At 35.4% G+C, this 9,841-nt stretch overlaps 1 long non-coding RNA gene across 1 annotated transcript; it reads right to left on the bottom strand.

Moving 5' to 3' along the window:
- Nucleotides 1-4,017: 4,017 nt before the first annotated feature.
- On the bottom strand, nucleotides 4,018-7,974 carry LOC308190052. Its single transcript, XR_013946808.1, has 3 exons — nucleotides 7,920-7,974; nucleotides 5,038-5,132; nucleotides 4,018-4,702 (listed from the first exon to the last, which is right to left on the bottom strand). It is a non-coding gene; the product is annotated as an uncharacterized lncRNA (long non-coding RNA).
- Between the last annotated feature and the right edge of the window lie 1,867 nt (nucleotides 7,975-9,841).

Raw genomic sequence — 9,841 nt, 5'->3', positions numbered from 1 at the left:
TGGAAGTTCTTCATAAAGTTCTAAAATATTATTAGGCAAATTTGCTTGTTTTATCCACTTCAACTTTTTGAAATACACAAGAACATTTTCCCAAGCTTTAATGAAAAGCACATTTATGAGCAATGCCTATAACAACACATTACATTTTTTACATAACAACATCAAACACTAGCAAATGACAATATAGTTAAAGCCAGCTCTTATGGATTTTTCACTGTATTACCTTCACGTACCTGGTTAGACCAAGGTAATGCACTTCAGTAATTTCATCAGAAATTATACAACAGTCACTGAATCTCTTTCATAGCCAGGACTCACTCACTGCAAACTCTTTTTATGTTATGTTGATCTTCTCACATTATACTCCTTCACCAGAAAGGGTGTCAAAGTTAAGAAATGAGCAGTTGTTCTCAGTTGCAGTTCAATATTATAACCTGCCTTCCTTTCTAAACTCAAGAAATTTATATTAATTCCTAATTAATAAGTTATTCTGCAATATGCAGATCATGTAATAAGTTTCAAGTAAAATGCACAGTGCATTTATTTAAAGTAATTTATTATTTTAGTGCATTGGCTCAAATGAGGCTGTGCAAGTGGCTGATATACTGCATTGACTAGAGAAGTTTTTCTAAAACATTCTCATAGAATCATAGAATATCATGAGTTGGAAGAGACCCAAAAGAATCATCCAGTCCGACTTCTGGCTTCACACAAAAATTTGTGATTTTTGACTGCCCAAAAATCAAACCATATTTCTGAGAGCATTGTCCAAATGCTTCTAGAACTCTGGCAGGCTCACTGCCATGACCAGTTCCCTGGGGAGTCTGTTCCAGTGCCCAACCACAGGTGAAGAAACTTTTCCTAACACCCAGCCTGAACCTCCCCGTGGCAGCTCTATGCCATTCCCTCAGGAAACTTGGGAGCTCAGCACGTGTCCCTCCGCCCCTCCGCTCCCCTTGTGAAGGAGCTGCAGGTGCCATGAGGCCTCCCCTCAGCCTCCTCTGCTCTGGGCTGAACAAACAAAGTGATCTCAACTCCCTCTCATACATCTTCCCTCTGGACCCTTCATCATCTTTGAACACAAAGATTGTGTTTTGTACTCGATGCAAGTCAATTCTGTAATTTTAAAATTATGACTCTACCAGTTCTCTTTTCTTCTCTAGGACTACACTGATTCATGAAATACATTAACTTAAATACTTTGCTGTATCTCAGTGGTCTTAATAAAATATAAAGGAACCCAATGACTTACATATATCCACTAGAAATTATTGTTCTAATCTATGAGACCATGTCCCTGCTAGTATTATTAACTGTTGTGTGACCTGAACTGTGGGTTACAAGAACAGAGGTAGCTGGTTTCTAAACTGCTGCCATTGCCAACACAATTCCATCCTTAGGAGCTCCTTTTAATGTAAAAATAACTGAAAAGGCTTCTAAAGGATAATCATCCAAGCTCAGGTGGTAGCTGATTCATTATATTTTTATACTTTTTACTTTCATTCCCCCTCCCTCCCCCCCTTCTGTGTAAATAGTGACTGACTTTAGCTTCTGACCCATAAAGGACTGAAGTAAACTCATCCCTTTACAAATTATCTGCCTCCACTGAACTTGCTCAAAGATCTTCTCTGGATGCCTACTTCCTCGTGGCTCATAAGTGGCCTGTCATCTTGTATTTCGCGAAACTCTATTCCAAAAAAAAAAAAAACAAACAAAAAAACAGATGCATTATGTCACAAGAACTGGTGTTAGCAACCTGATTTGGGTTATAAACTCCTTACCACTGCTCAAACCAGTTAGGCAGCAGATTTTTGGGAATCAGTCTTTTCTTCATTTTGTCTTCTATCCTTTTACTTCTTTATAAGCTAAAGATACTGCCTTCAGTATATATATAAAAACATATATAATGTATATAAATTGTGGACATTCCTTAATTTTCAAAATTTCTGGGAACAAATTAAACTGTGTATCTTCATAATGGCTGCTTTCTATCTCAGAGCCAGAAAGGTAGAGAAAAGACACATTTAGAAAACTCAATTTTAAATTATTTCAGAGCTGCAACATAGATATAATACGTATATATCTACATACAGCTGTAGTGTAGATAAACCCAAGGCATAAACACATTTTCCATTAAGCCCCTTCAGTAGTGTTTTGTCTTGGAAATACATCTAATTTTATGAGACCGTCAGGTACTATACTATGTTAAAGTTTAAGAATGCTTTCTGAAAGTGTATGGGCAACAGAGATGAGAAAACCTTATTGCTTTGACTGTCACTATTAATTTTCCTGACACTGTTTGCTTATGGTTAATTATGTATGCACTAGCTAGGATGTTAGGAATGTCAGACCAGGTTTGCTGAAATGGTAAGTAAAGTTGTAACAAACTCAAGGGAATGAAAACACTGAATTAGTAAAAGGTTGTTACTTATAATAGATGGGACTTCTAAACTGATATTGATTCAGAAAAGGTTCACTTGACAAGAAATATCACTGTGTTGCAAACCAATATTAATCACCAGATGGTGGTGGCCTTTTCAAAAAATTGTTCATTTGATAGTATTATTACTGGAGTACAAATCAGGATAAAATATATCACACCCAAGTGAAATACTTGCAGAAGCTTTCCAGAGCACTAATATTTACTCCCTAAGGTTACTTTCCACCAAAGACAATAGGTAACTCCTGGTTTCTTTACACATTTTCAATAAGTTGTTTTTAAATTTGAGGGCAGAATGTCAAATATTACTAAAGTAACAGTAATACTCTCCTAAGTGAATTGAAAGTACCCACCTCTCCCCTTTGTGTTTATCTACACTGTCATGGGAAAGGGCCAAATATATTCAAGGAAAATTGAGAATTTTAAATTGGTTTAAGCTGCTACTGTTACTCCATTCAGGGAATTTGTAGCAGTATTGACATGGAAAGAAGACATCAGACATTACACTTTCCCTTTGTTGTGAACACACTGAGCAACCTTTTTTCTTCCATTTGTGTTCTTCTAGCAGGGTCTTAGTATAGCCCAAGATCTTAAATTGTTTCTTGCACTAGCTATGAAGTAATCATATGGCTACAGTCTACTAGCAAAATCAAATGGAGGTTGTTGTTAAATTACAGGCCTTGCTCACTGCTATTAATCTTTGGAGTTGTTCAAACTTATTTTACTAAATTGTAATTATTTATATAATTATATATATAAAATTTTACTAATGCTTAATTGTTTCATTTAACTTTTACCACTAAGTGCAGCACTTCACTGTACCATTTATATCAAAGATCCATCAAACAACGATAAGAAAACCATTTTAAAAGTATAGAACAGCAGACAAATAGAAAAGAAGCATACTTATTAATGTCAACATTTAAAGCCGCAAGCAAATGCAAAAAATGAGAAGGACCTGGAGAAGGTAACACCGTGAATACTGAGTTAACAGATCACCATAGCTAACATTCCCCTGCACTTGCTTAAGTGACACAGGCAGGGTCAAGGAAACAATGTGTGCCCAGGACAGTGAGAAAGAATCTCAGATAAGAGGGGCAGCTGTAAAACAGAACAGCCTGTTTTTTGGTGATTCTACTGCCCTTTTTGTTTCAGCTGAGCAGTTCCAATTATTGTTATGTTGTGTGGGCATCATTTTTACTGATATAAACCTATATCAGTATCATCCATAATAATATCACTAGCATCACCATAAAATTCATGGTTCTGTATGCAAGATATATTTCCTTTTTGCTTATAACAAACTTCTGAACATATCACCAGGGTGCATAGGGGCTTACTCTTTCCTAGTGTCTTAAAGATCCAGAACAACTCAAAGCGCTAGGATGAGAAGTAGGTGTGATACTTCCTTAGAGTTGCCTAGCAGAATTGACTATAGCCCCCTTAACTGTCTGAACATTCAGAAATCTGGCAATGAATACCCCCAGATTTTTACCTGTATGGGTTAATAATATGCAACAGTCTCATTCTAGTCTTCTCTGTTCCTATCTTGCTAACAGAAAGATCCAAAGGCTGATGTTCCACAGAAGATATTTACACGAATGATATTTTTCATTTGAAGAAACATACAGTGTATGGGAATTTTCTCCTCAGGCCTTCTGTACAAATGTTACTTTAGGGTTATAGTGTACTTGAGGCAATGTTTTTCATTTTTGTTTTGATTTAAAAAACATATGTTCTGACGTTTTTGCATTGGTTCTAAAGGTACTTAGAAAGTGCAGGAGAATTCATGCTCATTGCTTTTGTTCCTGCTTCTCTTTCTATGGCTTATTTTTTCTTCCTGTGCTATATTTCTTTGCTTAAAATAAATAAATAAATAAATAAATAAATAAATAAATAAATAAATAAATAAATCTACTCTATATATTATTAGGGCACCACTGAACAAATAAAGCTCTTGTCTCCCATGCTTTCTCTGTTTTCATCATTAAACATGATTCCAACTTTTGTGTCTTACATTGTGTTTATAGGCTTTTACTTTTTGTACATTTTCTTACTGCATACATGCATGCACATACATACATGCAGAATATTATATACCAAGGTTCTCTCTACATTAATGTTATATCTCAGCTCCTAAGAACCCCACCTTCTGGAGTGTGGACCTCTTACTTTGTAAATTCCATTGTTTTTCAAGCTGGAATAACTCAGTGGTTTCTTTATGCGTAGCGTCATAACTTTCCAGAGATATTTCAAAGATGCCTGCATGACAGATTTGGAAATGGAATAGGTAAGTTATGTTATAAAAGTACAAAATGCACATTTTTACAAGAGAAATAAGTAAAATTATCTACAGAAAAGATGTACAATAAATACAGAATATTGGAGGATCCACACCTGCAATTCTGGCATCTGTTTAAATATCTTTATCACATCTGCTCAGTAGTACCTGATTTTGTATGCAAAGAATAACATTTACTTCCAGACAGAGGACACCCCAAAATATACTAACTCATAACCCATGGTCCATAATAAACAAAATGAATGGACAGATTTGCTAATGATGAACAGTGGTGCAGCTCAAGATTTAGCCTCACCTAGTTGTCACAGCTGTATCAGACTGGAAACTACTGAGACACAAAGAGAGGAACCTCGGCTGTCTGAGTTTAAATGCTGAAAGTTATTTAGTCACCTAGAACAACAACAACAGTGTATGTCAAATGTTTCAGCTTTTATTCAACTCTCACACAAAAGGTTGAACTCAAACCGAGCTGTGAACAAAACTGTCATGCTGGCTGGCAGTGGAGTTTTATTCTGCCTTTCCTCCTGGCCTGGCTTTCTGCGTGACTACAGCCTTCTGTTGAAGAGTGCAGTCCTCCTTTGGAGAAATGTTGGAGGTGACAGCGATGATATTCCCATTGCTAACTGTATGTACCTAGTGGGTACCTCTCCTGGCCTTGCAACTCCTGTTTCTAACTGAGAAGATAAAGTGATAAAAGGAACTCATGTGTCTTGATTCCAGTCATAGTTAGATGGGTGGGTCCAAAGACATAATTAACATGAAGGTCTTATTGTGAAATACTTAACAGATGCAACTGCATCAAATGACCAGCTTTACCTTAATGCAGTAATAGGAACAGATCAGAAAAAAGAAATGTGCGTAAGGGAAAGCCTTATGGTGAAGAAGCTTCAGAAGGATAAATACCAGTGTATAAACCTTTAAAAAGGTATCTATAGATCTACTGCTAGAATACCTGTGTTTCTGTGTCCCAGAATTCAGATGTACTTTTCACTATGCAATTCACTTACATCTCAGAAACTTGATGTGTTACATAGATCTTTGAGAATATTTCTAAGGATAAAAATTTAATTTTAATTTGCTTCTTTGTTTTCTGGCAGTTTTGTCTGTTGCGGACTATAAGTCCTTTATTTCTTAGGCTTTGTAACAGGCATAATAATTATTTTCTGTGTTTTTGTTTTTTTCCTGGCTTCAAGTAGATTATCTGCTGTGAGTAAATTATTTATGTATTATTCCTTTTTAACTTTTACCTTTCTTTATAAAATTAAAATTATTTACAGGGTTATTAAATATACATAATATTAGTAATTGATATTTATCAATCACTTCTTGTGAAGGTGAAGAATTTTGTGGAAAAAAGGAAGAATTATAATGTTTTATTCTATTATGGATGAAAAATTATGATTCTAATTTAAGACACTGCAAAGCTCAGTAGTTACAGACTCTGCTGGATCTTTTGGTCTGCATGTGCATTTCACCTTCAAAATCAGTAGTAAGGTATTATACATAAACATTTCAGATAGTTCATAGTGACCACTTTTCCCCTTGGATAAATTCACGTAATTTGCATCTACTTGTTTCTTTCAGCAATCTTTTGGGATCCTGCAATTTATAGAAAAGTTTATGTGTGTCATACCTGTGTATCCAATTGTTTTGCACAAAGCAGGAAAATCTGATCTCTTGAACAGAAAAAAAATATGTTCATCTTGTAACACCATTACAACTATGAAATGATGATAAGGGACAATAGGAGACTATATTATTTTTTCTTAATTTCAATGAGTAAATGGCATTCATGCTTATCCTAATTAGCAGACACGACAAAAAAATAATGATATAAAAAAATATTTTAGCACAGTGCAAGATATGAATTATGGAAAGTGTCAGTAATTACCAATGAAACTACATATTCTTTCTGTGTAAAGTAATGAATATACAGAACTTTTATCAAATAATAACATTTTAATTAAATTCAGTATTCTTTTAGTATGTCTCTATAAATATTTTAAAATATAATGTCAGAAAGTTAAAATAAATAAATAAATATCAGCTATGCACTTTCACAAGTGTTTATAGGAAAAGGATTTTAAAATATTTAAGGTAGTTTACACAAAACGTGCAACTGACACGAAAGACTGAGTCTCACTTTCAAATGCCTAAATAGCTGAGGGCTAGATTATAAAGTGTATTTAGACACCTAAATGTGCATGCCAGCCTAGCTGGAACTGCAAATATCAGCTTGTGACACGTTTACTAACTAATCAAATAGTCTATTCTCCATTAGTTGTGCATAAGAGAGTCACTTGAGCAGAGTGACATGTTGCTGAAAAGATATTTCATGTTCCTTTAGAGATAGGAAAAGTAAATAACAGAAATTAGAATCTCTGTGAATGTGCTGATTTGGAATGTCATTAGTAAAGTTCTGAACTCCTGCTGGTAAATGTGTAAAAAGGATGCTCACGTGAAATTCTATATTCTATATTCTACAGAAAGTGAAGCACAACACGAAGTCTCATTTCCTTGAGCACTGAAATCTTAATATTCTCTGAATGGACTTTCTATGGAATATTACCACTATACACAAGCTTTATCCAAATTCTCTGTAGCCTGACCTGATGTTATCTAGAAAAAAATAGATGAAAACTGTCCCCAGTAGTTTTGCTTGACTGACATAACGGAGTTCTTCAAGGATAAAAACAACATGCAGTAGATGAAATTTAGACTGACTGATCCAGCAGGATGTTCCAGGAAATTATAAAACTTAATTTTAAAGATAGTTTTATATAGCTATATTAAAGACACACACACACAAAGAAATCCAACTATCTTTTCTGTACAACAACCAAGGCTATACTTTTTCCTATTATGCAACATTTCACTTAACAGACTCCTGAAGCTGAGTGGACGAACATGTGACAGACCTTTTGTGCTGCTTAATGTACTGCCAGAGGCATTCAAGCACTGCAATGATTGCCACATGATAAGACTACATGTAGAAGTAATTGACCTGATCCACAATTGTGCAGTTTTCTTCACCTATTGTTGATAACAGCAAAACACATTTTATAATCCGTGGGCAGAGATGGAGTAGCACTTTCTTTCATTATCTCTTCAAAATATGTACGAGAGAAGCAATTAGACTGAGAAGACCCTTAATTTATGAAAGAGTTGTTTACATACTGGCTTGGAAGGGCCATACCCTGGAGAGTGATCTTCAGGGTTATGAAGAGACTTGTAGAGATCCTGGGAATAAAATACATTTACCTGTAGAGCATGAAATGTGAGCAGTAGAAGCAAAACTTTACAGGAGCCAGAGAATTAAAATTAATTACTCCTCCTCCCCCCCCCCCCCCCACCTCCCCCTTTTCTTTCTCTTCTTTCTCCTATCCCCAGCATCCCTGAACAGTACACTCAATACTCTTTGGTTAGTACTAAAGGCAATAGGAAAAACAAGCAAGCAAAAGACTTTTAGCAGTTTAGCAAGAAAACAACAACAACAAATATATATATATATATAAACAAAGAAGTGGGAAATGAAGATGCACTTGGAATGATATGATACCATACAATCAATTATTCAGTAGAATCAGATCAGGCTGCAAGTGTAGACAGAAAACTATGAGGGCAAAAACAAGAGAAGGAGACTATTCAAAAACAAAACAAAACAAACAAACAGCACTGAGCCTGAATAATGATTTGCCCTGGCTCATGTAAATACTTATACAGACCTCCTTGTTTTCTGGATCAGGCTACAGTAAGGGTGTAATACATCAAGGAAGAAGACAATGTTCCTCTGTCACTTCTTAAAACACTTCTTCAATAATTAAATAGCCATGGCCTGAAGCTCATCAGGCATTTAGAGCATTAGAAGTAGCTTCAGTAATGATAGGTTAAATGTCTGTGGGTGAGTGGAGACCTCACAGAAACAGGTTAAGTGTATTTAGAATTAATTCTTTAGATATTACAAACAGAAATGTGAGGTTTGTTACTGGAGATTTTGTGCTAAATTGAACATGGAGGTAATGCTACTGATAGTCTTTGTATACAGATGGACCTAACAGCATTATTTATCCACTAGGTCATACTACTTGGTTTGTACTTTGCTGTACAAACCTCCCACAAACAACATCTCCCCTTAAACCTGGAAAGTCACTAATCAAAAATCAGAAAATACAGTTTTAGAATTGAAATATGGAATTAAGAATGCAGATTACCTCTTCATGCATTGCTTTAGATCATGGCGGACTTTCATACCATCTATCACCCAACTTTGAGATTGGAGGCTAGTATGCATATATTTCTGAAATGGTGTAAATATTCCTCCAGGCAGTAAATTCAAATAGGGGCCAAAGTTGTATATCCCAAATCATTCGCTAGATAATATTCTTTCTCTCATTTACACATAGATCCTAGACAGACTAGTCACTAGGCACATTAGGTGGGTGGGTTGTTATGCTTCCTTGTTCCCTTATTGTGTGCAGGTGGGTGAACTACTGTCAAAAGGCAAAAAAGATCAAAATACAAAGAAAAAGGAAACAGGTTCACTGCACCAGTGAATAAACACTGAAAAAATCTAGACAATAACTTGATAGATCTTGATATCACTAGCATTTGTAATGGAAGTACAAAAATATTATACAGCATCATTCTAACCTTATCTCTGATGAATTGGTATTGCATTCAGGTACTCTTAAACAAGACATCTTGAAGATAGCTGACCCTCAAACCAACCCCTACGAACCCAGATGTATATTGTTTAAGTTTCCTGAACTCATATACTTGATTCCATGCACTGAATTCTTCTTGAATCAAAAGCATTTATAATACTCTGTTCTGTCTAGTAGTGTTGTTTTTCTTCCATTCACCTAGGTAGCTTCAGGTGGCTGAGTAATTACAGCCCAGATTCTGACTGCTACTCTGCAGGAATCATGGTCAGGCAAAAAAGGAGCAAAATCAGTCTGTGAATAGCAGCCAAATAAAACTGCAAACTGCAGATGTACAGAACTGTGTATATGACTGCCATGGGATATATGATACCTCGAATGAGAAAGCAGCAAAATCATGCAACTTATAGTCTTATTTTGTTACGGTAACTGAGCAGA

This window comes from Anser brachyrhynchus (assembly GCF_964034855.1).
Source record: "Anser brachyrhynchus genome assembly, chromosome: 2".
Classification (NCBI taxonomy): Eukaryota; Metazoa; Chordata; class Aves; order Anseriformes; family Anatidae; genus Anser; species Anser brachyrhynchus.
Note: the sequence above shows the minus strand (reverse complement) of the source record. Positions and strands in the feature narration are given on the sequence as shown.